This window comes from Nomascus leucogenys, chromosome 9, assembly GCF_006542625.1.
Source record: "Nomascus leucogenys isolate Asia chromosome 9, Asia_NLE_v1, whole genome shotgun sequence".
Classification (NCBI taxonomy): domain Eukaryota; kingdom Metazoa; phylum Chordata; class Mammalia; order Primates; family Hylobatidae; genus Nomascus; species Nomascus leucogenys.
Genome location: NC_044389.1, coordinates 52,413,241 through 52,419,329, shown reverse-complemented (window position 1 = coordinate 52,419,329; position 6,089 = coordinate 52,413,241).

Sequence of the window (6,089 nt, the reverse complement as noted above, 5' to 3'; positions counted from 1 at the left end):
TTCCCACCATCAGTTCCCTTTTCTCCACATCCTCAGCATCATTATTAATGTCTGTCTTTTGGATATAAGTCATTTCAACTGGGGTGAGATGATAGCTCATTGTAGTTTTGATTTACATTTTTCTGTTGAACAGTGATGTTGAGCACCTTTTCATATGCCTGTTTGCCATCTATATTTCTTCTTTTGAGAAATGCTTACTTTTGCCCATTTTTTGATTGGGTTATTAGATTTTTTTCCCTATAAAATTGTTCAAGCTCAGGCTGGGCGTGGTGGCTCACGCTTGTAATCCCAGCACTTTGGGAGGCTGAGGCGGGCGGATCACGAGGTCAGGAGATCGAGACCACGGTGAAACCCCGTCTTTACTAAAAATGCAAAAAACAATTAGCCGGCCGTGGTGGCGGGCGCCTGTAGTCCCAGCTACTCGGGAGGCTGAGGCAGGAGAATGGCGTGAACCCGGGAGGCAGAGCTTGCAGTGAGCCGAGATCGCGCCACTGCACTCCAGCCTGGGCAAGAGAGCAAGACTCCGTCTCAAAAAAAAAAAAAAAAAAAAAAAAAAAAAAAAAAAAATTGTTCAAGCTCCTTATATACTCTAGTTATTAAGCCCTTGTCAGATGGGTAGTTTACAGATATTTTGTCCAGTTCTTTCTCCTTACTTTGTTAATTGTATTTTTTTGCTGTGCAGAAGCTTTTTAACTTGTGATCCCATTCTTCCATCTTTGCTTTGTTTGCCTATGCTTGTAAGGAATTGCTCAATAAATTTTTGCCTAGAACGATGTCCTGGAAATTTTCCCAAATGTTTTCTTGCAGTAGTTTCATAGATTGAGGTCTTAGATATAAGTCTTTAATTCATTTTAATTTGATTTTGATAGCTGGTGAGAGATAGGAGCTGGTTTCATTCTTCTGCATATGGATAACCAGTATTCCCAGCACTATTTATTGAAGAGACTGTCTTTATTTCCAGTGTATATTCTTGGCACCTTTCTCAAAAATGAGTTCACTGTAGATGTGTGGTTTCTGTTTCTGGGTTCTCTATCCTGTTCCATTTGTCTATGTGTCTGTTTTTATGTGAGTACCATGCTGCTTTGGTTACTATAGCTCTGTCATATAATTTGAAGTCAGGGAATGTGATTCCTCCAGTTGTGTCCTTTTTCCTTAGGATACCTATGGCTATTTGGGGTCTTTTGTGGTTCCATACACATTTTAGGATTTTTTTTCTATTTCTGTGAAAAATGTCATTGGTATTTTGATAAGGATTGCATCGAATCTGTAGATTGCTTTGGGTAATATGGACATTTTAACAATATTGATTCTTCCAACCAATAAACATGGAATATCTTTTCATTTTTTTGGTGTCCTCTTTAACTTATTTCATTAGATATTTATAGTTTACATTATAGAGATCTTTCACTTCTGGGGTTAATTCCTAGCTATTTAATTTTATGTGTAGCTATTATAAATGGTATTTTTTAAATTTCTTTTTCATATTGTATGCTGTCAGAATGTAGAAATGCTGTTGATTTTTGTATGTTGATTTTATATCCTGCAACGTTACTGAATTTGTTTATCAGTTCTAATAGTTTTTCAGTGGTGCCCTTAGGTTTTTCCAAATATATGATCATATCAGCTACAAACAAGGATAATTTGACTTCTTCCTTTCCAGTTTCTATATCCTTTATCTTTCTCTTGTTTGATTGCCCCAGCTAGGACTTCAATTACTATGTTGAATAACAGTGGTGACAGTGGGCATCCTTGTCATGTTCCAGATCTTAGAGGAAAGGCTTTCGGTTATTCCCCATTTAGTATGATACTAGATATGGGTATATTGATATAGTTTGGATTCGTGTCTATGCCCAAATCTCATGCCTAATCGTGATTCCCAGTGTTGCAGGAGGGGCCTGTTGGGAGCTGACTGGATCATGGGGGTGGATTTCCTCCTTTCTGTTCTCATGATAGTGAGTTCGCACTAGATGTAGTTGTTTAAAAATGTGGAGTACCTCCCCTGTTGCTCTCTCTTCCTCTTGCTCTTGCCATGTGAAGACATGCCTCCTTCCTCTTCACCTTCTGCCATGATTGTAAGTTTCTTGAAGCTTCCCCACCCGTGCTTCCTATACAGCCTGGAGAACTATGAGCCAATTAAACCTTCTTTCTTTATAAATTACACAGTCTCAGGTAGTTCTGTATAGAAATGCAAGAATATACTAATATATAAGTCATATATGGCTTTTATTACGTTGAGGATTGTTTCAAGACTGTGTTGGAAGAATGAGCTGAGCATTCAAGTGAGAGGGATGGGAAAACTAAAACTTTATTACTGTGAGCAAATATCACAACAAAAACAGCCTTGTATCAAGAAAAGAAAAAATGTAACCAAAGCTCAACAAAATGTAACCAGAAGCTCATCAGACCACAGGAAGAGTCATCACCGGAGTCAGAAGGCAGATGCCTAGCCTCCTGGAGTAAAAGTTGTAAGCAAATATCACAGCAAAAGCAGCATTAAGTAGGTATAAACAAACTAACAAAAGAAGACAACATGTAACCACAGCTCACCAGACCACAGGAAGAGTCATCACCAGAGTAGGAAGGCAGACACCTGGGATCCTGCAGTTGGAGTTGGTGCTGTTCCTCAGCACACAACAACAGCCTTCAATCCTCCTACGTGTAAGCTCCTTTTATTAAGTCCAGTTGTTACTGTGGGCACCCTCTTTTGTTTGCTCAGGAGGCCTCTTCCGGAGCAAGCAACACTGAAACAATCATTATGGGAGCAATGTTCTGGGATGCCCTCTGGAACTTTACCATTCTGGGAGCAGTGTCCCGGGACATGTTCCAGGACTTGAAGTAATTTTTGGGCTTTTAGCGAAATCTCACACAAGGTGTTTAACTTTTAACCTTTGGTGCCCCTGCCTCTTATAGAAGGAGGCATATTTTAAAATGGTGTTAGTGTGGCCACTTTTTCTCTTCCTAACAGGGTGTTTGTCCTGAGGGGATGTTGAATTTAGCGAATGCTTTTTCAGCATCAATTGAAGTGATCAAATGATTTTTATCCTTCATTCTATCAATATGATTTATCACATTGTTTGATTTGCATATGTCGAACCATTCTTGCATCTCAGGGGTAAATCCCTCTTGGTTATAATGAATGATATTTCTAATGTGTTGTCGAATTCAGTTTATTGGCATTTTGTTGAGGATTTTTGCATAAATATTAATCAGAGGTATGGGCCTGTAGTTTTCTTTTTTGATATGTTTGTTTCTGGTTTTGTTATCAGAGTTATTCTGGCCTCATAAAATAAGTTTGAAAGTATTCCCTCCTCTATTTTTCAGAATAAGTTGAGTAGGATTGGCATTAGTTCTTCTTTAAATATTTGGTAGAATTCAACAGCAAATCCATCATGTCCTGGGCTTTTATGTACTGGGAGAATTTTTCTTACAGCTTCGATGTTATTACTTGTTATTGGTCTGTTCAGGTTTTGCATTTCCTATTGGTTCAGTCCTGGAGGTTGTATTTCTTCTAGATTTTCCAGTTTATTGATATATAGTTGCTCATAGTAGCCATTAATGATGCTTTGAATTTCTGCAGTATCAGTTGTAATGTCTCTCCCTTCATTTCTGATTTTATTTATTTGGATCTTCTCATTTTTTCTTAGTCTAATGGTTTGTCAATTTTGTTTAACTCTTCAAAAAACCAACTTTTCTTCATCGATCTTTTTATTGTTTATTCATTTCAATTTTATGTATTTCTGCTCTAATCTTTATTATTATATTTTTTCTTCTTCTAATTTTGGATTTGGTTTGCTTTTGCTTTTCTAGTTCTTTACGATGTAGCATTAGATTGTTCATTTGACCTTTCTCCTCTTTTATGATGTAGGCACTTATACAAATAAACTTCCCTCAGTATTGTTTTTGCTGTATTTCATAGGTATTGTAATGTATTTTCATTATCATTTGTTTCAGGAATTTTTTCAATTCTCTTCATTTATTCACTGACCCCTAGTCATTCAGGAGGATATTGATTAATCTTGATGTGTTTGTATAGTTTCCAAAACTCTTTTTGCTATTAATTTCTAGTTTTATTCCATTATGGTCAGAGAAGATGCTTGATATTATTTCAATTTTTTGGCTGTTTTAATACTTGTTTTGTGACCTAACACATGGTCTATCCTTGAAAATGATTTATGTGCTGAGGAAAAGAAAGTGTATTCTGCAGCTCTTGGTTAAAATATTCTGTAAAGATCTATTAGACTTGTTTGATCTATAGTAGAGATTATTTGATCTGTACTTTAGATACAGATATAGTACCAGATTATTTGATCTGTACTGTAGATCAAACATGTCTAATAGGTCTTTACAGAATATTTCATTTTTGTTGATTTTCTCTCTGGGAGATCTGTCCAGTGCTGAAAGTGGGGTGGTGAAGTCTCCAGCTATTTCTGTATTGTGGTCTGTCTCTCTCTTTAGCTCTAATAATATTTCTTTTGTATATCTGTGTGCTCCAGTGTTGAGTGCATATCTATTTAAAATTGTTATATTATCTTGCTGAATTGACCCTTTAATCATTATATAGTGACCTTGTATGTCTATTTTCATAGTTTTTGTCTTGAAGTCTATTTTGTCTGATATAAGGTTAGTGACTCCTGCTCTCCTTTTGTTTCCATTAGCATGGAATATCTTTTTCTATCCCTTTATTTTCAGACTATATATGTCTTTATAGGCGAATTGTGTTTCTTATAGGCAACATATCAATGGATCTTGTTTTTTCATCCATTCAACCAGTCTATGATTTTGCCAGCTATGTCTTTTGATTGAAGACTTTCATCCATTTACGGTCAACATGATTCTTAATTGATGAGTATGTACTTATTCCTGCCATTTTGTTATTCATTTTCTGATTGTTTTATGGCCTTGTCTTCCTCCCTTCTTTTCTTCCTGTCTTCCTCTCATGAAGGTTATGTTCTCTGATAAGATTTAGTATCTTGCTTTTTAATTGTTGTGTATTTATTGTATTTTCTTTAGTTTAATTTTACCATGAGGCTTGCAAATACTCTTATAACCCATTATTTTAACCTGATAACCACTTAACACTATCTGCTTTAACAAACAAACAAGCAAAAATAAAACATATAAAAACTCTATGCTTTAAATTTGTCTTCTCACTTTTTTACTTTTGTTGTTTCTATTTATATCTTATTGTACTGAGTATGTTTTGAAATGTTGTGGTTATTATTTTTTGTTGGTTTTTTTTTTAGTCTTTCTACTTAGTATAAGATTAGTTTATACACCACAGTTGCAGTGTTATAATATTCTGTATTTTTCAATGTACTTACTATTACAAGTGATTTTTGTACCTTCAGGTGATTATTTATTGTTCATTATTGTCATTCTCTTTCTGATTGAATAACTGTCTTTAGCATTTCTTTTAGGACAGGTCTGGTGTTGAAATCTCTCAGCTTTTGTTTTTCTGGGAGAGTCTTTATTTATCTTTCATGTTTGAAAGGTATTTTCACTGGATATACTATTTGAGAGTAAAGGTTATTTATTTATTTATTTATTTGTATTTTATTTGTTTTTTCCTTCAACCCTTTAAATATGGCATACTACTCTCTCCTGGCCTATAAGGTTTACACTGAATACTCTGATGTCAGGCATTTTGGAGCCATACTGTGTGTTGTTTGTTTCTTTTCTCTTGCTGCTTTTAGGATCCTTGTTTTTTTTAATCCTTGACCTTTGGAAGTTTCATTATTAAATGCCTTCAGGTGATCTTATGTGGGTTAAATCTGCTTGGTGTTCAAAACCATCTCATATTTGGATAGAATTTCTTTGTTTAGCTTTGGGTATTCTCTGTTATTATCCCTTTGAGTAAACTTTCTACACCTTTCTCTTTCTCTACCTCCACTTTAATGCTGATAACTCTTAGATTTGCCCATTTTGGACTATTGTTTAGATTCTGTAGGCACGCTTCATTGTGTTTTTTTTTTCTTTTACATCTTCTGACTGCATATGTTCAAGTAGCCTCTTTTCAAGCTTACTAATTCTTTCTTTTGTTTGATCAATTATGCTATTAAGAGACTCTGATGCCTTCATTATGGAAATTG